The following is a 27,914-nucleotide window of genomic DNA, read 5'->3' as shown; positions in this document are numbered from 1 at the left end:
GAATCCTGCCTCGGGCATGAATGTGTGTGATGTCCTTAGGTTAGTTAGGTTTAAGTAGTTCTAAGTCTAGGGGACTGATGACCTCAGACGTCAAGTCCAATAGTACTTAGAGCCATTTTGTTGAGTAATGGAACGCACTAGCAGAAGAACTCTGTACCAACTTTGCATCCAGTACGGGTGCCTTTGCAGAGAATGATTTCCTTCCGCGTAGATCACACACTGTATTAAGAACCATGTTCTGCCTTTCTGCCTGGTCCGGGCAACCATTAAAAATCGCGGCGACTTCAGTTGAATTATTGTCTTTGAATAAAAGTGTGATACCTCTTCGTGTCATTGCGTATTTCTGTTAGTCACCTACTGTACTGCGCTGTATTAGTTCTTTCCACATGTGGGCCAAATTTTGTCGAGCTACGTTATTTGGCTGGGACACTTTGTGTGAAAGTTACTATCGTCCTTAAATTTTAAACACGAGTGCATATTCGTGTGACAGTCCTAGGATACTTAACAACTAGGGCAGCAATATCTCGGGGTGACAAATGGCACTCTAGATAGGCTAAGATCCCACTGCTGTTTCAATTCCGGAAGAAGATTGTAGACGTTTCTCGTTGTCACTCGGGGCGTAACACAATCTTCTCACAAACATACGACACCCACAAGCGAATTCTGAATGAGATATTTGCTGCTTAATCTTTCTTTCATATGGAATTTACGTGTCGTCACTGCTACCTTCTTCGTGTGATTGCGATGAAATACTAATCATTTGTATGATCACGCATATAACACACTCCATAGTAATTTGTTGCACGCTGCCTTGATGATGCATTGCTGAAGTCTATCAATGAAGCTACACGATTTTCAGGACATCAACGGGAAGTATGCGTTTATTTTCTACATGTCTACATGTCTTCAATGTAATTATTGTCTTTGAATAAAAGACATGTCTAGAGGGTTTCAAGTTTCGGTGGAGTAGAAGCACGTCATCGGTGATTATAATTACAGCGTTTCTGGCAAGTTATGCATTGCTTACAACGGAAATTGGGACGTTACCACGATATCATAAATGTGCCGAATCCCCACATTATCAGAGTGTGGTAGAAGAAATTCAGAGAAAATAGAAAGTGCATTACATCCAGCTGATGTTAGACAGTTAACGTATGAATTCTTACAAGGGATATATACTTGTGCACGACGAAAATCCTGTAACAGGTGGAAGTTCAAGATCATACGATGAATGGGAATGCTGCTGTGTTCACATAAAGAAACTCCGTCCGAGCAGGTAGGGGAAGACCCAACGGTACCGGCCGACCGCCGTGTCATCCTCGGCTGTTAGGAGTCTCTCGATGCGAATACGAAGGGGCATGTGGTCAGCACACCGCTCTCTCGGCCGTTATCAGTTTTTCATGACCGAAGCCACCACTTCTCAATCAATTAACACCTGAATAGGCCTCATAAGCGCTGAGTGCATCCCACATGCAAACAGCGCTCGGCAAACGCGGACGGTCACCCACCCAAGCGTTAGCCAAGCCCAACGGCGCTTAACTTCGATGACCTGACGGGAACTGGTGTTCCCACTCCTGCAATGCCTCAGACTCATACAAAAAATATTCTAATTAATTCACTAAGACTTGTTTTAAACATAAATACTGGTACGTCTTCCATCGAGAGTTAACGGAACAAACTCGACAGATGTAACTCCTCGAATACCCCTAGGAAGTGTGAGAGGACCGTCGCTGTTAACAATGTGTATAAACGATACAGCAGAAAGCGTAGGCAACTCTTGAAGACTGTTCGCTGGTAATGCGACACTATCGATTTGCATAATGATCTGCATAAGACTGATGAATGTTGCAGGCTGTGGAGGATGACCCTGAATGTAAATAAATGTAACATATTGCGCATACATAGCAAAAGAAATTCACTACTGCACAACAACACTGTTGATGACAAATTGCTGGAAACAGTACCTACCGTAAAATATGTAAGAATAATTATACAGAGTGGAATGACAACATAAATCACATCGTAGGAAAAGCAGATGCTAGACTGAGATGCATAGGAAGAATCTTAAGGAAATGTAGCTCATTCAAGAAGGAGGTGAATTATAAGGCGTTTGTTCTACCAAATCTTCAGTACTGTTTATCTGTCTGAAATCCTAAACAGGTAGCTCTGATGGAAGAAGCCGCGCGGGGTAGCCGCGCGGTCTTGGGCGCCTTGTTGCGGTCCCTGTGGCTCCTCCCGTCTTAGGTTCGAGTCCTCCCTCGGGCATGGGTGTATGTGTTGTCCATAGTGTAAGTTAGATTAAGTAGTGTGTATTCTTAGGGATCGATGACCTCAGCAGTTTGGTCCCATAAGACCTTCCTACAAACTTAACTTAAACTGTTGGAAGAAATAGAGAAGATCCAACGAAGAGCGGCGCGTTTCGTCACGGGATCGTTTAGTCGGTGCGAGAGCAGACGTTACAAGGCAGGCTTTGTGCAGGGATCGTTTAGTCGGTGCGAGAGCAGACGTTACAAGGCAGGCTTTGTGCACTGAGACGTTTAGTATTGAAATTTCGAGAGAACGCTTACCGGAAAGAGTCGGACACATGTTACTACCTCCCAAACGCATCTCATGAAATGACCACGACGAGAGAACTCGAGAAACAAAGCTAGTACAGAAGATTACGGACAAGCATTCCCCCAGGCACCATTCACGAGTGCAACAGAGGATCACTTGATGGTGGCAGAAGTACCCTCCGCCACACGCCATTAGGTGGCTTGTGGAGTATGGTATACTATATGTGTAGACAAAATTTCATGCATTAGTTTCGGGTGGTAAGGAGAACGGCGATCCTGGATACGTAAATTATACTTTATACGAGATGCAATCCATTGCTCTGTCTTCTAGCAAAGATTTATATTGCTGTAAAGTTAGTCACTCTCTTACGTCGGAAGAAATTTGAAAATAAACGATTATGTTATGACAGCAGTATGATATTGGCTCACTGTGCCCACTACAACTGAAGCTAATAGCACTGTGCTACTTTTCTGATAAGGTTACTATCAGCCACGGGGTTTTGCAGCATATGAGTTCTGCGTACTTACGCACGGTATCAAGAACGATCTATCAGTAGGAAAATGTATTTACGCTCATCGTTTTAACGAGATTTTACTGAGACTGATCAGAGTAACGGCTGATATTCCTAGCAAGCTTAACCACACGTTGTGTTAGCTGTTAGTTTGATTGCGGGTTTGTTTACGTTTGAGTTTCTGTTTGTCTTGCTCCGTCATATCTGGCGGCTCTCATCGGTAGTTGCAGCACATAGCCTTCCGAAAACACAACCCATGTTGTTACTTCAGTCCTTCACAGTTCAAATTCACTCTCTTTCTTGCAGTGACAATGCAATCGTTTGGTTTTTAATGAGGAGCGATTTAAAAACATCCGCCGTCCACATTTATCTGTCAGGATAAATAGTTGTGTACTGCCTGGAGTATTTATACCTTTATGCCTTGGTATCACAATTTTCTGTAGCAGGATAAACTACTTTCGCTATCTTTCTAGGAACACTTCAAGTTCTTGCTTTTGTAAGCAATATTTTGGTGGAGTGCTCACAAAGGAAGCAAAGTGATATGTTCCGTGTTCCTACTTATGAATATAATTTTAACAATATCGTCACATAAGAAGATAAATGTCAGTCTAAAAACCCTTTTCTTCTATCTCGTATCACTCTCTCCTCTTTGAGAGATGTTTACATAAGTAAAATACATTGCATTGCTCCATGGGTCGCAGTCAATATCAAATTTCTATAACAGGCAGGGCAATGCAGTTCAAAGTTCGAGTGGAGACAACGCAAAACCACTTCCAGCAAGATCGTGTCTGCCGCACCACTACGTTGTTCACCATTGAGGTGAGGACTTGGCTATCCAGTGCGCTACTCAGTTGCAGATCTATGTATTCTGAAACAAATTTTTGTCGAAGAGATGCACTGGGGAAGTGCACTGGAGCATTTGAAATTGAAACAATACCATAGAAGAGTATCTGAATACTGGCTGGAAAATACGTCCTTTATAATGTATGTAATCAATGGGAGTGATTCGAACGTCAGCAAACACGTCTGTATGAAAATGCTCTGGACGACGAACAGATATTCCATGACTCTGTAGAACGTGTATATGACTACATTAAACATATGAACAGAAAGCATGGGTGTAATGCGAGCGAATTTTGTGAATGAACTGTTATGCTATTTGAGTTACCTTGGATTGTATCTGCAATAAATAAGTTGTTGTTGTTGTTGTTGTTGTTGTGGTCTTTAGTCCTGAGACTGGTTTGATGCAGCTCTCCATGCTACTCTATCCTGTGCAAGCTTCTTCATCTCCCAGTACCTACTGCAACCTACATCCTTCTGAATCTGCTTAGTGTATTCATCTCTTGGTCTCCGTCTACGATTTTTACCCTCCACGCTGCCCTCCAATGCTAACTTTGTGATCCCTTGATGCCTCAAAACATGTCCTACCAACCGATCCCTTCTTCTAGTCAAGTTGTGCCACAAACTTCTCTTCTCCCCAATCCTATTCAATACCTCCTCATTAGTTACGTGATCTACCCACCTTATCTTCAGCATTCTTCTGTAGCACCACATTTCGAAAGCTTCTATTCTCTTCTTGTCCAAACTGGTTATCGTCCATGTTTCACTTCCATACACGGCTACACTCCATACAAATACTTTCAGAAACGACTTCCTGACACTTAAATCTATACTCGATGTTAACAAATTTCTCTTCTTCAGAAACGATTTCCTTGCCATTGCCAGTCTACATTTTATATCCTCTCTACTTCGACCATCATCGGTTACTTTACTCCCTAAATAGCAAAACTCCTTTACTACTTTAAGTGTCTCATTTCCTAATCTAATCCCCTCAGCATCACCCGATTTAATTTGACTACATTCCATTATCCTCGTTTTGCTTTTGTTGATGTTCATCTTATATCCTCCTTTCAAGACACTGTCCATTCCGTTCAACTGCTCTTCCAAGTCCTTTGCTGTCTCTGACAGAATTACAATGTCATCGGTGAACCTCAAAGTTTATACTTCTTCTCCATGAATTTTAATACCTACTCCGAATTTTTCTTTTGTTTCCTTTACTGCTTGCTCAATATACAGATTGAATAACATCGGGGAGAGGCTACAACCCTGTCTCACTCCTTTCCCAACCACTGCTTCCCTTTCATGCCCCTCGACTCTTATAACTGCCATCTGGTTTCTGTACAAATTGTAAATAGCCTTTCGCTCCCTGTATTTTACCCCTGCCACCTTCAGAATTTGAAAGAGAGTATTCCAGTTAACGTTGTCAAAAGCTTTCTCTAAGTCTACAAATGCTAGAAACGTAGGTTTGCCTTTTCTTAATCTTTCTTCTAAGATAAGTCGTAAGGTTAGTATTGCCTCACGTGTTCCAACATTTCTACGGAATCCAAACTGATCTTCCCCGAGGTCCGCTTCTACCAGTTTTTCCATTCGTCTGTAATGAATTCGCGTTAGTATTTTGCAGCTGTGACTTATTAAACTGATAGTTCGGTAATTTTCACATCTGTCAACACCTGCTTTCTTTGGGATTGGAAATAAATAAGTACATTAGATTATTTTAAATAGAACAAAATTGTTTAAAATGTTTTGTTATATCGTTTATGTTGCCATCCTAGTTGAACATTAAACAAAGAAGAAAGAAAAAATGTGCAACTGAGACTTAAAAATAAACGATATAAGAAAGGTTGACATACCAAAACATTTGCTGCACTGTCACGCTACGAATGCATTGGCACAAGTAAGATTGTCAGTTCCCACTTTAAATCAGTTGGCTGCATGGGGCAGGAAGGGAATGTTGTACTACATCGGCAGCCCGTTCATCGGGAATGTAGCATGAACTTAATTGGAAAATGATGGAGAGGTAAAAAGTTTGCTGCCTTGTTTTAAGGGACTGCCAAGAGATAATTTATGGAAAGACCTCAGGAATTTATGTACAACACACTCTGAGGACACCATGTAGCGATATTTGAAATGCGCTGCCAGGCGATATGACGCAGTGGTTACAACAATCGGCGCGCATTCGAGCGAAGATAGGTTCAAATCCCCGTCCAGTTATCTTGTTTTAGGTTTATGTAGTTACCTACAACACGCAAGTCTAATGCCGAGATGGCTCCTGTCCCAGTCTTAATTAATCCGAAAATGTTCTTCATCTCTCATCTTCTTTCCTCTTGGTCAGTTCAAAGACTTAATTATAGTGCCACGTCAGGGACAAATGATCCAATCTGAGGTATGTAGAGAAACCGTCTAAGACACGTTGTTACTAGAACAAAGTTGGTGGTATGTCTAGTGTATGGGAGCTAACATCATTTCGTTTTTGTGTAAGTCTTAGGTGCATCCTCGAGGTGAACCTTAAATTAAAGCAAAAATAGCTGTTTGAATAAGACAACAGACATTGTCAGAATATGTTGTGAAACATCTTGGTGCATCTCGAACCCGGAACGTTACATTCAAAGAGGTCACTAAGGCTTGTGAGAAATGAGAGTGACTGATAATCAATAACGAAAATGTTTTGGAAATACTGTAATTGAATTTTAGACTGCCGTTACTACATACAATCAATAAACAATGGGGCTTCTGCAACATCTGGAAATTAGATTTTGAAGAAACAAATTACAAGTGGCCATTTTATAGCAGCGGTGGCGAGATGTTCTTCACTGTCGGCTCTGAAATACGACAGTTATTTAATTGTACGAAGTGCTGGGACTGCTGCAATGTTGTACAAATTATTTTAGCAATGGTGGTTTGTGCGTCCTATGGATCTACAGCGTTCTCGGTTTCGGACGGGTTGGGTTGTTTGGAGGAAGAGACCAAATTGCGAGGTCATCGGTCTCATAGGATTAGGGAAAGACGAGAAAGGAAGTCGGCCGTACCCTTTCAAAGGAACCATCCCGGCATTTGCCTGGAGCGATTTAGGGAAATCACGGAAAACCTAAATCAGGATGGGCGGACACGGGATTGAACCGTCGTCCTTCCGAATGCGAGTCGAATGTGCTAACCACTGCGCCACCTCGCTCGGTTTGTTGGTTTGTTAGATAACAATGCTGAGTATGGTAAAAATTTTTAATGGAATTTCTGCTTATTTTATTGGCGTTCATTAGTCCCAGAACATTGTTCCTGAGACGGATTTAAGTTTAATCAAGGTTCGCAGGTTGCATTTCCCTGCGGACATGGATGTGGGATTAAATAATTTGGATAAGTAAAGTGTGGGTGATGACAAGCAGACAACTACAGAATTTGTTCCTCCAGGAGCGGTAGCTCCGCAAAGTGCGCAAGAGAACTTGTGAGAAGCTAGGATCACAGGAGAAGTAGTAATCGAGAAAGTGGTGAGCGTGAGTCGTGCTTGGTGGCTGAAAAGCTCTGATGGTAAGACTTCCGGGTTTTCGCCGATCTGACAATGTTTTATTCTCTCAGGAACATTCAAACCAGCGCATATCACACTTCATTCTGGGGACTACGGAGTCCTATTACATCTTTACCGAAAGTGGTTTACACTGGCACTTAAATACCTTAGACGATACAAAGCCCACTAATATAAATAGCTTCTCACGCTTCTTTTGGGCAGCTGAGATCATTTGCGGATGGGGGTGTTATATCGCGTAAGGAAATGGCTTTTCCTACTCTGCCTGGTGGAATCCATTTTGGACAAAACCAGCTGGGCGGCTGTCGCGACTTATGTATCCTGGAGCACCAAAGAAACTGGAATAGGCAAGCGTATTCAAATACAGAGATACGTAAACAAGGCTCAAATGGCTCTGAGCACTATGGGACTTAACATCTGAGGTCATCAGTCCCCTAGAACTTAGAACTACTTAAACCTAACTAACCTAAGGACATCACATACATCCATGCCCGAGGCAGGATTGTAACCTGCGACCATAGCGGTCGTGCGGTTCCAGACTGAAGCGCCTAGAGCCTAGCGGTTCTAGGCGCTCAGTCCGGAACCGCGCGACTGCTACGGTCGCAGGTTCGAATCCTGCCTCGGGCATGGATGTGTGTGATGTCCTTAGGTTAGTTAGGTTTAAGTAGTTCTAAGTTCTAGGGGACTGATGACCACAGATGTTAAGTCCCATAGTGCTCAGAGCCATTTTGAAGCGCCTAGAACCGCTCGGTCACAGCGGCCGGCGAAAACAAGGCAGATTACGGCGTTACTGTCGGCAACGCCTATATAACAAATCAAGTGTCGGCGCAGTTGTTAGATCGGTTACTGTTGCTACAATGGCAGGTTTTCAAGATTTCAGTGAGTTTGAACGTGGTATTACACTCGACGATCGAGCGATGGGACACAGCATCTCCTAGGCAGCGACAAAGTGGGGATTTTCCGGTACGAACATGTCACGAGTTTACCGTAAATCTCAGGAATCCAGTCAAAAATCAAATCTCCGATATCGCTGCGGCCGGAAAAAGATCCTGCAAGAACGGGATCAACGATGACTGAAGAGAATCGTTCAACATGACAAATATAACCCCCCGCACATTGCTGCAGATTTTAGTGCTGGGCCATTAATAATCGTCAACGTGCGAACCATTCAACGAAGCATCATCGATATGGGCTTCCGGAAGCCGAAGGCCCACTCGTGTACTCCTGATGACTGCACGACACACAGCTTTACGCTCTGCCTGGACCCATCAACATCGACATTGGACTGTTGATGACTGGAAACATGTTGCCTGATCGGACGAGTCTCTTTTAAAATTGTATCGAGAGGATGGATGTGTGCGGGTATGGAGACAACCTCATGAATCCATGGACCTTGCATATCAACAGCAGGGGCTGTTCTAACTGGTGGAGCGTGTGCAGCTGGAGTGATATGGGATCCTGATAAGTCTAGATACGACTCTGACAGATGACACGTACGTAAGCATCCTGTCTGATCACCTGCATCCATTCATGTCCACTGTGCATTCCGACGGACTTTGGCAATTCCAGCAAGACAATGCCAAACCTTACACGCCCAGAATTGCTACAGAGTGGCTCCAGGAACACTCTTCTGAGTTTACACACTTGCGCCGGCCACCATACTCCCCGGACATGAACATTATTGAAAATATCTGGAATGCCTTGCAACGTGCTGTTCAGAAGAAATCTCCAACTCTTCGTACTCTTCCGGATTTATTGACAGCCCTGCAGGATTCATGGTGTCAGTTCCCTCCAGCACTATTTCAGACATTAATCGGGTCTATGGCGCTTCGTGTTGAGGCAATTGTGTGCTTGCTGGGGCCCTACACGATATTAGGCAGATGTACCATTTTCTGTGGCTCTTCAGTGTATAACTGCTAATTATAAGTGACTACAAATTCTGGGTTTGGAGTCTGTGGTTATCTTGATGATGAGAAAGAACCATTGTGTGTACATAGCCCCCTTCTCTTAAATAAAACCAAGCATGCCGTCGAGCTTACCGTCCATAAATAATGGTCGGACAATCTCCAGCATCAAATGCACTCATTTCTTGAATCACAGTATATACGTCGTTTGGACCGGAAAATTAGTGTCGAGTCAGGTGATAATGAACAAAACATTCCTTTGCTGAACAGATCGAGGAATGAAATTTTCTGCCCTCCACCCGCCCACCTCTTCCCACGTCACCATTCTCCTTCACCAGGCTTTGACCGGATAACTCCAATCGAGCGTCAAATCACTAGCAAGCATTAGAGACTTCGTCTGCTTCATCCACACTAAGACATTTGTGCGTATATCAGTATGGTACTGTTTCACATATATATAAGAAAAACTAATCAACAGATCTCTCTTATAATTTCAGACTAACTTCTATTCCTCCCAGAACTCAAACACTCTTTGGAATCCAAATGCAACGAAGGAAGTCAGTTGAAGTACACCGAGTAAAAGTCATTCAAACAGAACACGTAAACAGGTTGTATGGTGAAATCATTTACATTTGATAAACACATACCGAGGTCACGTAGATGAGTATAATTTGGTTAATGTGGGGCATGTGACCAAGTATTTAGTTACAGGAAATTAATAGTTACACTGAACTTCAGCTTCACTTTTTCACAGAAAGTATTTGAAACACCACCTATGCGTGGGCGTCCGTAAGCAAGCTCGACTCAGGAAGTGAAAGGATTTAATTAATTCCCCTGAATAAACATAATTTAAAAGGTTATTGGGTCCGCAACGTACTGAATATACAGCGCAAAGCGAAGAGATTTAACTCGATGACAGAGTGGTGGGTCGGACTTCCGGAGGCGAATGGAATCAGCTTCGGATTAATGAGCGATGTTCTGGTAAACTAGCTTGCCTAGATACCGAATCAGCCACAACACTCAGTCCGATTTGCTGTTGAGCCAAGGCGCTTTTCTGTTCCATTACAGATACTAAATATTCAAATATTTCATTACTGTGTGATTAACAAACAGATATCGTAGAGAAGCCATTAATAATTGTCAACGTGCGAACCATTCAACGAAGCATCATCGATATGGGCTTCCGGAAGTCACTTCTAACGCAAGTAAAATCCCTCTAATTGTGGATCGCTCGGAAGAGTGAATAACGCAATGGCAGAATACTGGAAATTTGAACACACGGGAAATTTACTTAGTCAGTGGCAAAGAAAAAGATCACTACGTATAGAATTCATAACAGAAACAGCAACAAAGAAACCGGTCAGCATAATCGAAGTACTTCAGTTTTATGGATAACACGTTCTCAATACATATATTAATATATCTATTACTTGTAAACGAGTCGTGCTGAGAAATGAATTTACAACACACTGGAGAGATACTGTTACGATCTCCAGATGGAGGGTGGTGGACATGTAATGTAAATTTCTGATTAAATGGCCATACACAGCATAACGATTGCAAATCGCATTTAAAAAATGCGAAAGGAGTTCAGTGAAAAGTACCTTGCCATAGTGCCATGTTAGAAAATAAAAGAAGTAACAATATTTCTATGTCTGTGGAGCATAACACAGCACGATTAACGTGACCTTCAGATAAAAAATCACCTTAAATTCCACCCAATTACGAAATGGCTTATCCTTCATTGTGATATCCATAAATTCGGTGCTGCACGTATTTTCTGTTGTTTTGCTGTATATAAACTAGCAACGTAGAGTTAATTTAGTTACCTTCCTCATAGGGTAGAAAACGACAGGAAATGGCAGCATTTGATCTCACGACGAACTGCAGTTGCTGCTGGACATTTCATTAGAACGAAACTCGAATTACCAGCTAGATGTCAGAAAATATCGCACAGTAAAGAATACGCTCTCCTTTCCGTGCCCGCGCTGATGCACACGGACGCACGCCTGCACGCACGCGCGTATACTCAAAATAGTACATATGAAAACTGGCCTCGACTTTCTTCTTTTCACGTGAAGTCATAATTTCTACTGAAAGTCGCAGATTAAATATTCACAATATATAACAGACAAGAAGTTATCTTCTTGAAAAAATACGAGTATAGACGCAATCGTTCTGCAAAACGTTACAACAATATTTCAGTGAAAAAGTTTCAGCACTGAGTCTCTAAGTTTTCACAACACTCTACAGCATATTTTGTAAGCCAATCAGGCCTTCACTATTAAGATATGAGTGACTTAAGATGCTAAAATAGGACATTCTATAGCACATTTGGCTAAATTGTATTATACAGTTTACCAAGACTAGTTGAAGAATCGTTGGACATTTTTAGTCACGGTAAATGAAGTATTTTTCAAATACATTTTAGAAAAAGTCTGCACAGTCACCAAAATCAAATATAACATGATGACAGTTCCACATGTACCAAAGAATTTGTCTAGCTACATTAAGCAAGAGCTCCTACGAATAACGGCAGCGAGTTCACAAAAATGTATCCTAGAGAGACTTACACCTATATCTAAGGTGTGGACTAGAGTACATAACACTATTTGACACATGTCCTGTTCATTTTTGCATTTGCTTTTCGCTTCTGTCACGCTGTTTTATCATTTAAAGCACCGATAGTTTAAAAAGAAAAACAGTTCCATTGTTCGATGTCTTTTACGGTAAGTCAAAAACAACAAGTCAATATCACAAGTATCTAAATTTAACGATTTCTTGAATTAAGATTATAAATTTATTTTAAATGTTGACTGTAGCTGCATCGTATTTTGCTAAGTTGGAATCAATCGCTCCATCAATTGCGACATGTAACGTTATAGAACAAGTAATGATACAGAAGAGGTAACAGCTGACCATCACGTCACACAAAATGAAGAACCGCTTTTCTAGCAATTAAGTAACCCTACATCTACAAGTACTGCTTCCTAGGCAATAAACAGCATTAATTCTGTATCTCTCCATGATTACTAGGGATTCCTGTTGCTGTCACTTCGAGTCTATGGTCAGCGATACATTTTAAAAATGTTAGATATGACTAAAATGTTCCTCTACATCAGAGCACCAACGAAATCTGTGACTGTTACGAGGTGAAGGCGAAAAACCTCTACCGACGCGATAACAACATAGCCAGCGATGCAATAACATATTAGCTGGCATCTTTTTAATTTCCATCTGCTGGAATTCTCTAGCGGAATGTGACCTGGAAGTAACACTTACCGTGCAGCAAGCAGGCAGCCGGTGACAGATTGCCCCCTCACAGAGCTGACAGCTCCGGCTATGACAGCCGCGACGTCGCGAGCGCCGGTAAGCCCGATGGCAGCTGTCCTGCGCTCCTGCTCTTCGCTGCTCGCTCGCGGGTTGCCGCGCGCACACTGACATGGGCCGGCACTCGTACGACGCGCCGAGCCTCCTGCCTCACACTGCCGCGGGCGCATGCGCAGTGTGTTCCGGAACGCCTCGCAAGCGGGCAACCAGCGACGCGTCTTAGAAGCGTCCCGACAGCGTCTGGCCAGCGGGCGAATCGTACATGAGTACGTGACCGTACCAACTCAGATCAGCTCTAGAGTTCTCATGCACTGGTCTAGATATATTAAAGTGCGCCGAGGGAAAGTAATGCACAAAGGATGGGTTGCACAACATAGCCATACAAGCGTGCACACATACGGACAAAGGATGCAGTGATTCACACTGGACGGCAACGCCGGCCGGAGTGGCCGAGCGGTTAAAGGCGCTACAGTCTGGAACCGCACGACCGCTACGGTCGCAGGTTCGAATCCTGCCTCGGGCATGGATGTGTGTGATGTCCTTAGGTTAGTTAGGTTTAAGTAGTTCTAAGTTCTAGGGGACTTATGACCACAGCAGTTGAGTCCCATAGTGCTCAGAGCCAACCCGGCAACGGAACCAGGCTACGTTACACGTCACTGTGCAACATGTGACCCAATCTCTTATTACAATAGTTTGACAGAAACGTCCATTGCGCATTGTTCACAAGAAGTATTTAAAATACCATGAACACGCAACCTCGTCTCTTGTAACACTCTGCCGGCCGAAGTGGCCGTGCGGTTAAAGGCGCTGCACTCTGGAACCGCAAGACCGCTACGGTCGCAGGTTCGAATCCTGCCTCTGGCATGGATGTTTGTGATGTCCTTAGGTTAGTTAGGTTTAACTAGTTCTAAGTTCTAGGGGACTAATGACCTCAGCAGTTGAGTCCCATAGTGCTCGGAGCTATTTGAACCATTTTTTTGTAACACTCTAGTTAATTCCCCGGAACAAAGGTAATTAAGCAAACTTGTATGTCCACGAGTACATGCGACTTGCAGCACAAGTAATTTGTATACCAGCTTTCAACTTCGACCACAGGTGTGACGCATTCCCTTCTATAGTAGTATCTGTTTCCAGTGAACAATACAATCATTGAGGGCTTTGCTATTACAATTAAGTCACTTGTGTGAGTATTAGCGTCTTCTTCCCCACCCGACCATTATGTCAGATATGCAAAGACATTTTAACGCTAATGTTGCCACTGTTTGTCATTAATTTTGTCGATTTATCGAAATGAATCAAAGTGACTGATTCGTCTCTCGTTTAGAAGTCTTAAGTTTGCCCATTCTTTGTTTTGGACGGCACTCTAATTTTACTGCGACATCTGCTAGGCTTCCCTTGCAGTTTAGAAGCGAGCCACAGTGCGACACCCCGACTATTCTGGATTGTGACAGAGAGGCGGGCCACAATTAGCAAATAAACTCGCCGATTCAGTGCTGGGCAACAACAGTTAGTTAGCACTAGTTTCGACCACGTGGTGCGGCACAGAAAGAAAGTTTAGTGGAGTCATATAATTAAATCAGTAGTCTTAGGAAAACTATAAGCCAACATCAGTGCAACATTTAAAACAGTGAAAACTCGTCTAATAGCATGACTAAACTGACTTACAGCTTGTCATTCAGCAGACAGAGTGGAATGAAATCAGACAATTAAATCGGCATATAACCGAGAAATAACGGGCAAAACTTCCCTGTTGTGACAATCTCCTTAAAAGAAACACTTCGACAACACTATGAAAATATGTACCAGATGGCTATCATTAAACTGACGGTGTATCAATTGATGGCGTGCTGGCTGTATACATATCAGGACGCTGAAAAATCATAGGTATATTCATTAACTGATGCGCTCATGGAGTATGATGAAAAAATGATAGTTTACTTTCCGACACCAGGTGAGAACAAAGCGCTGTAAGCAATCAGAGCGTGAAATGTTTCCTGTTTTGACGTTAGCATACTGTTTGTCGCTTGGTTATGCGTGCTGACTTCTTTTGTGAAGTGACATTCGGTGTTAAGGGTTAAGAAGGTTGAAGTTTTCCGCACGAAACGCAATGACTATGGAGAAGAAAGACAGTTCACTTATGGTACAGTTGTTTCATCAGAATGGTAGTAGTAGCAGCGCTGCATTGTGGGAATATCGCTGAGAGAAACAGCTGTGAAGGGGCCCCATGTCAGTAAATGAGCTATAGAATATGATCAAGAAAACGGAAGAAACAGGTGCATTATGTGGTGCAGGACGGAAAAGAAGGTGACCCGTTCCCATGGCAACACACTCCTCATATTTTGCAACCAGTGCTTGAACTGTCTCTCTCCCGGTCAACGTTCAGAAGATTTTGCGGTGCATTTTACACGGGTATCCCTACAAGGTACAGAATGTGCTCCAAATGAAGTCCCAGGATAGGTTACTGTTCCCTAACTTTGCCGTCCGCTTTTTGACAGACGTGGAAATGGATTACATGTGGTTAGGGAATATTCTTTGGACGGACAAGGCGCAATTTACTTAGCACGGGCTGTGAATGCATATGACTGTCGCATATGGGTTCTGCTCCGCCACGTATTGTGCAGGAACACCCTATGCACTCACATTTATATGATTGCGTGAAGTGGTTTCGCAAGTTCCTTCATTCTCAGTCATCTTTTCTTCGAGAACATGACACTTCATCTGCCTGTTAGCTGTACAGTGACGTATGCATCTTGCAAGGCCCTCGTTGTGTAACACATGATTAAAGCTTTGCAAGAAGACTACTGTGCCCATACCAATATTTTCAAGCAAGATACAGCGACACCACATGCCGTTTGAGAGATGAAAGATTTGATTCGAAAAATCTTCGGTAACAACCACGTCATCTCTAGACAATTTCAAGATGTTTGGCTTTCCAGATCCCCCGACCTAAATACATGTCAGTTCTGGTTGTGGCGTATCTGAAATATCATGTCTATCAGGGACATATCCGGTTTCCACCCGATCCAGATGAAAACATACGACGACACATCACACTGATTACGCCGACCAAGGCCTGTCAGGAACGCAGCACATTGCTGAGTCGGGAAACTATACTGAAGACGTGTTGTAACTTGTGATCATACCAAAATATATTTGCCAGAACCATCGTTATCATGTATTAGTCCGTTCCTCCGCTTTCTCTGTACCCCCCCCCCCCCAATACACTCTGACTGGTTAAAGCGCAAGAGTTTCGTCTAGTGGCAGAAAGAGAAACCATTAGTTTCAGCATACTCTGCGAGCGCTCCTATTAATGAGCATTCCTACGATATTTGAGCAACCTGCGACGATTTGATTTCATTTGATTTGATTAATTATTCATTCCATAGATCCGCAAAAGAGGGGATTCTCCTGGGTGTGAAACATGTCAAATAAACACATTACAAAAATGAAATTAGAAAAACTTGAGTTTCATTAATTTTAATGATCCTCACTCAATGAACAGTAAAATTATGTACGTGAATTAAAATTAAACTTCTAATATTTACGGATTTACTTACATCTGCTTTCATTAAATCCATCATTCACACTGTAGCTAGTTACTTGTCTATTAAAACCAAGTATTGTAAAAAATTAAAGTAAATTAATCATTTCAATGATCCTTAGTTAAGAACAGTCAAATTATGTATAAGATTTAAAATTAAACTTCCACTATTTACAGACTTAAGATTTACATCTGCTTTCCATACATCCATCATTCACACAGTAGGTAGTTACTTGGCTGTTACAACCAAATATTGTCAAAAATTAATGTACAATATATTTTCATTAAAATGGTCTACTGCACTTGTTGAGAAATTCATGGATAGAACAGAAGGAGATGGCCACCAAAAATTCTTCTAAATTATGTATAAATTGTGTTTGTCTGAAACTAAACTCTTAATGGTTACTGGTAACTTATTGAAAATACGCGTTGCTGAATACTGGACTCCTTTCTGTGGCAAGAGTAAGTGATTTTAAATCTTTATGTATATTGTTCTTATTCTTAGTATTGATACTCTGTACTAAGCAGTTAGTTGGAAAAAGAGGTGTATTATATACAACAAACTTCATTAAGGAATAAATATACTGAGAAGCTGTGGTTAGTATGCGCAATTCTTTGAATAGGTTTCGACATGTTGTTCTTGGATTTACACTACACATTACTCTTATTATACGTTTCTATACTCATAAAATTTTTTCTCGGTCTGTGGAGTTACCCCAAAATATATTATCATATGACATAACGGAGTGAAAATAAGTAAAATATGCCAGTTTTTTTTATATTTGTATCTCCTATGTCTCAGATCATTCGCATTGCAAACAAAGACTTGTTTAGGCGCTTTAGCAGTTCGTTAGCATGTCGCTCCCAACTGAATTTATTATCAAATGGTGCAAATGGCTCTGAGCACTATGGGACTTAAAAGCTGAGGTCATCAGTCCCCTAGAACTTAGAACTACCTAAACCTAACTAACCTAAGAACATCACACACATCCATGCCCGAGGCAGGATTCGAACCTGCGACCGTAGCGGTCGCGCGGTTCCAGACTGTAGCGCCTATAACCGCTCGGCCACATCGGCCGGCCAATTTATTATCAAGTTGAAATCCCAAGAATTTTACACTCTCAACTTCTCCTATTTCCATGTCATTATATTTTATACACACACGAAGGAAATCTCTAGGAAGTTCTGAACTGTAGACAGTGGGTCTTTTCAAAGTTTAATGATAGTGAATTGGCTATGAACCACTTATTAATGTCAGTAAAAATTTGATTAGCTGCCCCTTCTAAATTTATATTTTATTTACTATTTATTGCAATATTTGTATCATCTGCAAGTAAGACTAACTTGCCATCAGGTAATGTAACAGATGACGGGTCATTAATATACCCAAGAAAGAGTAGTGGACCTAGTATGGAACATTGAGGAACACCACATGTCATTTCTTCGCAGTCAGATGATGTCTGATTGTCTACTACTGAAGAGTTACGTAATGACACCCTTTGTTATCTATTAGTAATGTATGACTGAAACAACTTTGTAGCACTACAGCTCAATCTGGAGCGTTCGGAACACCGTCAGTTTAGTTATAGCCACCCAATATAAATGGAGAAGACACACCCACCCTTCACGCAGACCCAGGTGGACATGTGTATACCGACTGCCCATGCATTCACCACCATGCGCTGCGAAAACACAAGTGTCCCTTGACTGCTTGCAAGCCCACGTTCTCTCCCCTGGTTGTTACCAGCCAGTGATTTTACCGTTGCGTTTTATTGCCAACCCCGGCAAGGGAAACCTTCTACAGCTTCTCAGACTTCTTTGACCAAAGACTTGTGTGGACAAACACAGAATGCAAGATGTACTGCACTGTTACTTTGGAAAACTGGTGAAATTTTCTCATTTAGAGAGTACTGAAGGGCGATCTGTTTTAGTTGTAAAAAACATTCAACAACCAATATCACATAAGATATTTCTTTATTGCAGACAACCGGTTTCAACAGATTTTTCTACAATCTTCAGTCCTTTCCTTTATAAAACATGTTCATTTTACGCCGAACCTCAAGCACAAGATGTCAAATACATAAAAATCAGCACTTGATAAAAGGTTTGTCATAACTGAAATATTTAATGGCGCTTTAGGTTTTTAAACATTTTAACCATGACAAACCTTTTATAATGTGATGACTTTTATCCATTTAATATCTGGTGCCGAGATTCAGTTTAAGATGAACATATTTTACAACAAAAAGAATTTAAGACCTGAAGATGAGAGCAAAGTCTGTTGAAACCGGTTGTCTGCAATAAAGAAATATTTTATGCGAGTCTGGCTGTTGAATATGTTTTCATAAAAATTTGGGGGTCTAATGAGTCGCTAGTAAAGGAAATCAACTACGATTAACAAACTGATAAAAGCAGAAGAACAGGAAACGTGGCAACCAACTAACAAAACAGTAAACCTTTCCTTCAACTGTAACAGTGGGATCTTCATATGGCTCGATATATGCAACGTTGGTGGCCGGTGCGCTTCATTTCGAGTAGTATTCTTTTTCTTGTGGGCGAAGTTTACATGGTTGAGAACGGAGCTATTTTTCCTCATCTGTAAGTGCTCGGAAACATTCTGTACGGCCATTCCTTTGTTATCTCATGGCGTCCTTATGGACATCGTTTCACTCCGCAGTTTTCAATTTAACTCAGAATGACATGGTGAACACGCCACGGACATAAGGCTGCTTTTGTTCTGAACCAGCCTAGCTGACCAAAATATTTCTGAGACTCTGTCGAGAGGGCTGCGTATGCTTCAGATACAGCCCAGACCAACCCTCATGAGTTATTCGCTATAGTTTCGATGTCTCATGCAACTCATACCGTGTTGCGTCGCCGCCTTCAACAAGACGAAGAGAGTATCCGTAATTCATGTACCTTCGAGGGTTTTCCCCTTAATTCCATTAAAATAGCATAACTACACTTTCCATTTTTAATAACGAAACACAGTGTACCAAACTACTTTGTAAAAATCATTGGTTTGATTCAGGTTTACTATTCACGAATGTTGAAAGTACGATTTCAATACTCCCTAAATAAACGATTATATCGTTTTGCCGTAACAAGTTTAAAAACCTTGATGTTTCTAAGGAGATACAAAAGCGTTCATCACTTTCGACTAAAATAACTGGACGAGAAGTAATAAAGTGTTTAATACATGTAACACCGTTGTACTGTCAGTAGTACTGATAGCAGTTTCGCAACGCAGAAATACACAAGAAGTCGAAGATATCATCTGAGTTTTAAGCATTTTCTTATTCAGCGGCATATCAATGTGTAGTATCATATATTAATTTTTACAATTGTTTCATTGTTATTGGACACATGCTGATTCTCACAAGACGCTGTGTTTGTAAGGTTGTAGTACATCGCACGCAGAAACATGGAATCCTGGCAGGAATCACTGCTTGAGGTGATCACAGGGCATCACAGGTGGAAACATAAATTTCTTACAGTATTCGGAATACTTCTTGCAAGAACGTAAGCAGTCAAGGATGACAGCGCATCGCAAACACGCCTCACTGTTTTGGGAAATATTTCTTTACTAAGAATTAATTGCACGAGATCCGTGATGTTTGTGTTTCGCAGAAACCCTTTGGTACCAACAAAAGCGAATTTCAAGATCACTCTCGATACTTTAACAGCCACACTGATACCTCCTAAAATGCCCAACAGAATTCGTTACAGCACGAGCACTAGCGGTTAATATTTTTAATTATGTACGAACGCAGGTTACACTGTACACCTCACGGATTTAAAGTTCATTCTGTATTATTATTAGTGTCTCAATTCCCGGCGTTTTACTACTGTTCAAGTTGTATCTCCCCCTGATGATTCCAATCAGAATCTCCCCCTTATCATGAATATATTTGTAACATACAATCTGCGAGATACTTTCTTCGATACAGGATTTGATTGAGTGTAATAAGTGGAAAATATATAAATATATAAAAACTTAAACATAAAACGCTATCTAGGTGTAGTTCAACCAGTCTGTACTAATGAAATGACTTCCGAAAACTCGGTTCTGTTCCGTTTCAGTAGTGCTCCCAGTCAATAGTGATTAAAAACTAATATTCGTTTATACCATAACAATGTATAAAGAGACTTCAAAAGTATGTTACACACTATTGTGGCTCACCAAGAAACTTTTATTGAAAGCTGTGATACACTTCAAAGTGGTAGAGATATATGACATTACGTTTCAAAATAGTCACTAACTTTCTGTAATACACAATTGGAATTTCATAGCGTTCTTTCAGTATCTTGGTCGTAAAGCTATTCACGAACTACTGTGTCAACATTCTCACAATCAGAAATTCTACAGTTGCTGCGAATCGGTTTCCCCACTGCTAGGATATTGTCGCGTATATTCGATGTCCGCAACTTTCCTTCGCATCACCCGATTAGCATCTTAGTCTGTTCAACTTCGTAAATCAACAAATTGTACGCTGTATGAAATAGTAACATTTCAATACAACTTCCATTCGGAAGTATCGTCTCCTAGAAATTCGACTAGTAGTGCTTCATCGAGAAGATGGAAAAGAGGCAAGACTAAGATATAATGTCTCATTGACGAGGAGGTCGTTAGAGGCGGACCACAGTATCGGATTTGAGGATGAAGGTACCGGTATCGGTCACATCCATCACAACAGGCGTCTAAATTTTTGCCTTAATTAGTTTAGAGTAATAATTTGGTTGAGTATCAGGTAGGAAACTATTTTAAAACCATATATAATCGTACAAACTAGCCTTGAAACCATGTGGCTTGTCATGAAACTACTACCGATGTTCAATAAGTAATGCAACATATTTGTTTCTGCAAGCACGCTGTTTTTATTCAGAATTCCAGTACATCATAGTATTTCCCACTTGTTGGCTACAAAACCTAGTTTTCCAAAAGAATCTGCATTCAATGTGACGGCCTTAAGCCCCCTTACTTGAACTTTGTGTTCTGCCTTACGGCAGGTGTTCTCATGGTGGAAGCCTCGTCAGAGAGGTACACCGCATGAGCGTCTAGGTAAGTGATTCCAGTGGTGGTTTCCCATTGCCTTCCACCGATAATGATGAAATGATGAGGACAACACAACACCCAGTCCCTTGGCGTGACAGACCGCCGCACTGACCACTCAGCTATCGGGGCGGACGCCACCTTACTGGGAGGGCCTGTATGCCATCGGAGCCGTCGGAGCCAACGTCTTGCTGTACCAGTAACGTCCCCATCATCCATGTACTGCTTCTCACGTAGTGCAATCATCATTGGGCCAAAATATGTGGACATCTAAGATGCGAGATCCAGACTGTAGGGAAGATGAGGAAGAACGGTCCAACGAAGTCTCGTGAGTTCCTCTCAGATGCGCAGATTTGTGTGAAGCGTTTTGTTATCATGAAGAAGAAGAAGATCGTTGGCACTTTTTTGGCGACGAACAAGCTGAAGTCGTTTCTTCAGTTTCCTGAGGTGATATCTGACAGATTTGCACGGCCATGTTGCGATGATGACAGACACCTCGCTCAACGACTCAACGTGCTTTTGTTCACTGCCAGGTGTCTGTAGACTTCCAGCAAGCACCTTTGAATACTTGCGTTGCTCTGGTTTTCCGCCAAAACACAATCAATCACATGCTTCTGCTTGGAACGGACCTCTGCTACAGGAGCCATTCTGATTAGCGCCGTCGCCTATCGGAACTTCATGAAACTACGGAGACTGAAGCGGAAATATTGCATGATGTCCGATAACAAAATCTGGCTTTTTTTCCATCGAAATTTGCCAGGAAAAGGGAAATGAGTTGCATTACGTATTGAACGCCCGTCTTACATCATGACGTATATTTACAAATACATCTCGATGCACACCTGATAACCACTGCGCAGTACACGGCAGAGGGTACTTCCTACCCTACCATAACTAAGGTGACAGAACTCATGGGGTAGCTCATTATGTCATATCGGACCTCCTTTTTCCCGGCGTAGTGCAGCAGCTCAACGTGACATGGACTCAACATGTCGTTGGAAATCCCCTGCGGATATACAGAGCCATGTTGCCTCTATAGCCGTCTTTATTTCGGAAGTGTTGGCGGTACAGCATTTTGTGCACCAACTGATGTCTCGATTGTGTTCCATAAATGTTCAATAAGGTTCACACCGTGCGATCTGAGTGGCCTAATGACTCGCTCGAACTGTCTGGAATTTTCTTCAAAACAATGGCGAACAGCTGTCATCTGGTGAGATTGTGCACTGTCATCTACAAAAATGCCATCGTTTTTCGGAAAACGAAGTCCATGAAGGGATGCTTATGGTCTACTCCAGTCAGTGGTGTGTTCAATTGGAGCAAAGGAGCTAGTCAACCATTATGGAGCCACTACCAGGATGATCATTGCCTTGTTGAGAAACTGGGTTCATAGTTTCGTGGGGTCTGCGACACATTCGAATCGTACCGTCAGCTCTTACCAGCTAAAATCGAGACTCATCTCTCCAGGCCACGGTTTTCCTGTCGTCCAGGGTCAAACAGGTATGGACACAAGCGCAGGAGAGGCACTGCAGGCGATGTCGTGCTGTTAGTGAAGGCACTCGAGTTGGTCGTCTGCTTTCATAGCCCAAGAAGGCTAAATTTCGCAGCACTGTCCTAACGGATACGTTTGACATACGTCCTATAAGCATTTCTGTAATTATTTCAGTCAATGTTGCAAGTCTGTTAGCAAAGACTACTGAAACACAGAAGTGAAGGCCGTCGGACACTGCGATGCCCGTGGTGCCAGGTAGTGCCTGAAATTTCGTATTCTCGGCACACACTTCACACTGTGGGGCGTAAAATATTGAATTCTCTAACGATTTCTGAAGTGGAATGTCCCAGGCGTCTGGCTCCATCTACCGTTCTGCTTTCAGAGACTGTTAATCCCTGTGGTGCGGCCATAACACGTCGGAAACCTGACAGCTGTGACAATGCACTAGTATTATACACTACTGGCCATTAAAATTGCTACACCGAGAAGAAATAAAGATGATAAAAGGGTATTCATTGGGCAAATATATTATACTAGAACTGACGAGAGATTACATTTTCACGCAATTTGGGTGAATAGATCCTGAGAAATCAGTACCCAGACCAACCACCTCGCGCCGTAATAACGGTATTGATGCGCCTGGACATTGAGTCAAACAGAGCTTGGATGGCGTGTACAGGTACAGCTGCCCATGCAGCTTCAACACGATACCACAGTTCATCAAGAGTAGTGACTGGCGTATTGTGACTAGCCAGTTGCTCGGCCACCATTGACCATACGTTTTCAATTGGTGCGAGGTCTGGAGAAAGTGCTGGCCAGGGCAGCAGTCGAACATTTCCTGTATCCAGAAAGGCCCGTACAGGACCTGCAACATGCGGTCGTGCATTACGCTGCTGAAATATAGGGTTTCACAGGGATCGAATGAAGGATAGAACCACGGGTCGTAGCACATGTGAAATATAGCGTCCAGTGTTCAAAGTGCCGTCAGTGGGAACAAGAGGTGACAGAGACGTGTAACCAACGGCACCCCATACCGTCACGCCGGGTGATACGCCAGTATGGCGATGACGAATACACGCTTCCAATGTGCGTTCACCACATGTCGCCAAACACGGATGCTACCATCATGATGCTGTAATCAGAACCTCGATTTATCCGAAAAAATGACATTGTGACATTCGTGCACCCAGGTTCGTCGTTGATTACACCATCGCAGGCTCTCCTGTCTGTGATGCAACGTCAAGGGTAACCGCAGCCATGGTCTCCGAGCTGATAGTCCATGCTGCTGGAAACGTCGTCGAACTGTTCGTGCAGATGGTTGTTGTCTTGGAAACGTCCCCATCTGTTGTCTCAGGGATAGAGACGTGGCTGCACGATACGTTACAGCCATGCGGATAAGATGCCTGTCATCTCAGCTGCTAGTGATACGAGGCCGTTGGGATCCAGCACGATGTTCCGTATTACCCTCCTGAACCCACCGATTCCATATTCTGCTAACAGTCATTGGATCTCGACCAACGCGAGCAGCAATTTCGCGATACGATAAACCGCAATCGCGCTAGGCTACAATCCGACTTTAGCAAAGTCGGAAACGTGATGGTACACATTTCTCCTCCTTACACGAGGCATCACAACAACGTTTCAGCAGGCAACGCCGGTTAACTGCTATTTGTGTGTGAGAAATCGGTTGGAAACTTTCCTCATGTCTGCACGTTGTAGGTGTCGCCACCGGCGCCAACCTTGTGTGAATGCTCTGGAAAGCCAATCATTTGCATATCACAGCATCTTCTTCCCGTCGGTAAAATTTCGCGTCTGCATCACGTCATCTTCGTGGTGTAGTAATTTTAATGGCCAGTAGTGTATTTCTTGTGTAGCGATACTACCGCCATAAGTGTCGTTGTCCCGACACTTTTATCACCTCAGTGTATAATTTAGGCCGCGAGACGTGCGTCGGCTCTCCCGCTTGCCCAGTGACGGGTGCGCGCCGCGACTTCCGGCAGTGGGCGTGCGCCGCGGCCGCGACCCTGGCCGTCAACGGCTGACCGGCCGTGCCCGGGCTGGGCAGGGCCGCGCTCTGCCGCGGTGTGCCGGCCGCAGCTTCCGCCGGATGTGAAGGCGGGCGCGGCGCGCGTGTCCTGCTGCCGAGAACGGTACGGAGCAGCTGGCCGGCGGCGCGCGCGTGCGCGTTGCACTACCAGGGACAGCTGCACCAGCGGAGAGCTGCTGCGCCGGGGGCAGTCGCAACTGGTGCTCCAGTCTCAGCGTTGAGGACGGCAAGAAATGATTCACCGCTTCCCGCCTAGCCGCTCGCGTACACACGTTTTGCACGGTGAGTCGTCAATGAGGCTACGTTTGGTTACTCAGGAAGCTAACTAACCTTTTACATCAACAGTTCACGACAGGTGGGATGTGCTCCCTTAAAGGGCACGAGAATTCAAACAATGACTACACTACTGGCCATTAAAATTGCTACACCACGTTGATGATTTGCTACAGACGCGAAATTTAACCGATAGGAAGAAGATACTGTGATACGCAAATGATTAACTTTTCAGAGCATTCAAACAAGGTTGGCGCTGGTGGCGACACGTGCAAAGTGCTGACATGAGGAAAGTTTCCAACCAATTTCTCATACAGAAATAGCAGTTGACCGGCGTTGCCTGATGAAACGTTGTTGTGATGCCTCCTGTAAGGGGCAGAAATGCGTACCATCACGTTTCCGACTTTGATAAAGGTCGGATTGTACACTATCGTTCAAAAATGGTTCAAATGGCTCTGAGCACTATGGGACTTAACATCTATGGTCATCAGTCCCCTAGAACTTACAAGGGAACCTCCCCATCGCACCCCCCCCCCCGCCCCTCAGATTTAGTTGTAAGTTGGCACAGTGGATAGGCCTTGAAAAACTGAACACAGATCAATCGAGAAAACAGGAAGAAGTTGTGTGGAACTACGAAAAAAATTAGCAAAATATACATACTCAGTAGTCCATGGTAAGATAGGCAACTTCAACGACAGGCTGAGCTCAGGAGGGCTGTGGTCCCGGGGTTAGCGTGAGCAGCTGCGGAGCGAGAGGCCCTTGGTTCAAGGCTTCCCTCAAGTGAAAAGCTTAATTTTTTATTTTCAGACAATTATTATCTGACAAACTCTTATGTTTTCATCACTTTTTGCGAGTGATTATCACATACACAAGAAAACCTAAATCAGGCATTATAGAAGAATCTTTTTACCCATTCGCCAAGTGTAAAAGTTAGGTGGGTCGACAACATATTTCTGTCATGTGACGCACATGCCGTCACCAGTGTCGCATAGAATATATTAGACGTGTTTACGTATGGAGGAATCAAAAATGGTTCAAATGTCTCTGAGCACTATAGGACTTAAATGCTGAGGTCATTAGTCCCCTAGAACTTAGAACTAGTTAAACCTAACTAACCTAAGGACATCACAAACATCCATGCCCGAGGCAGGATTCGAACCTGCGACCGTAGCGGTCTTGCGGTTCCAGACTGCAGCGCCTTTAACCGCACGGCCACTTCGGCCGGCCCATGGAGGAATCGGTTGACCTATGACCTTGCGATCAAATGTTTTCGGTTCCCATTGGAGAGGCACGCCCTTTCGTCCACTAATCGCACGGTTTTGCGGTGCGGTCGCAAAACACAGACACTAAAGTTTTTACAGTGAACAGAGACGTCAATGAACGAACGGACAGGTCATAACTTCGCGAAAATAAGAAAATTAACATTTTCACTCGAGGGAAGACTTGAACCAAGGACCCCTCGTTCTGCAGTTGCTCACTCTAACCACGGGACCACGGATCTCCTGTGCTCACACGGTCCTCGATGTTGCCTTTCTTGCCCATGGACTACTCAGTTTGTATATTTTGCTTATTTTTTCGTAGTTGCACACAACTTCTTCCTGTTTTCTCGATTGATCTGTGTTTAGTTTGTCAAGGCCTATCCACTGTGCCAACATATGACTAAATCTGAGGGGGGTGCGATGGGGAGAATCCCTTGTTAGAACTACTTAAACCTAACTAACCTAAGGACATCACGCAACACCCAGTTTTTATTTTCCAATTTCATTCTGCCATGTAATACTGTAGTATTCACCGTTTAGTAAGGCACATGTATCCGACGTTTACATAGTACAGTGTTTTGTATCGGTAAACGTAGCGAATACGTAATCACACAGGTCAGAAATAGACAGTTGAAACAAATCACCTGTCATAGGACAGAATTTACTAGCAATATAAATTTCTAGCTGCTAAAGACTGTTGCGCACTTAAATAAAGCAGTATTACTAGTGTTTTGTAGTAGATGCAGTACCTCCGCTCATATGTAACACATTAGCAACCAGTGACAGTAATAATGTGCATTGTAATGACCGCCTGACGTTTGCAAAAGAATACGTTGTCCTCAGAGCAGATGCTCAAAGAGACGCCCTGCACTTCCAGACATTGCGGACCCGCTGGATCATACAGCTCTTGACTCTTCGCAATGTGGGTGCATCCACAGATACAAGAGCAGCATGAACACACGCTATTCGTTCTTCCACATGTGTTGGCGGAATGAAACAGTTGTGGTCCTTCAAGTGTCTACACAGGAAGAAACGCAGGGGATTTATGTCAAGTGAATGCGGAGGCCAAACAAGTGGAACCTACCCGTCCGAGCCATTCCCGTGGAAATATTCTGTCTAAATAACGTCTCGTATTAATGCCAAAGCATGGAGGTGCACCATAATGTTGGAACCATAACCTGTGCCAAACATGTACTGGAAACTTATCCAGTACGTGAATGAAATAGTTTGAGGGAAATGCGAACGCACACGCTATGCCCGAACTCGTACGGGACTTGGTAGATTAATCTGCCACGAGTAATGAGTATGATGGGCAAACATCTATTAGGCGCACTACGAATGTAGTGTTGTGGAAATGTTGGGAATGTGGATCTCACGGGGAGCGTGCAAGGGATAAGTCCCTGCAGACGCACTATCCTCTGTGCCCGCGGTGGCTCAGATGGATAGAGCGTCTGCCATGTAAGCAGGAGATCCCGGGTTCGAGTCCCTGTCGGGGCACACATTTGGACATTTTCAACATGTCCCCAATGAAGTGTATCAACGCCTGCTTGCAGCTAGGGTGTCTATTTGATTATCATTTCATTTCGAGCAAAGCTGC

General features: G+C 43.1%; 1 protein-coding gene across 1 annotated transcript in view; it reads right to left on the bottom strand.

Annotated features, from left to right (window-relative positions):
• LOC126227747 (leucine-rich repeat-containing protein 15-like) overlaps window positions 1–12,746 on the bottom strand; it is a 1,015,582-nt gene extending 1,002,836 nt beyond the window's left edge. Inside the window, exon 1 of the mRNA XM_049942240.1 lies at window positions 12,608–12,746. The gene's annotated coding sequence lies outside the window, so the exon portion shown is untranslated. The remainder of the gene's footprint in view (window positions 1–12,607) is intronic.
• Window positions 12,747–27,914: the final 15,168 nt, after the last annotated feature.

The sequence above is a fragment of the Schistocerca nitens genome, unplaced genomic scaffold (assembly GCF_023898315.1).
Source record: "Schistocerca nitens isolate TAMUIC-IGC-003100 unplaced genomic scaffold, iqSchNite1.1 HiC_scaffold_338, whole genome shotgun sequence".
NCBI lineage: Eukaryota > Metazoa > Arthropoda > Insecta > Orthoptera > Acrididae > Schistocerca > Schistocerca nitens.
Note: the sequence above shows the minus strand (reverse complement) of the source record. Positions and strands in the feature narration are given on the sequence as shown.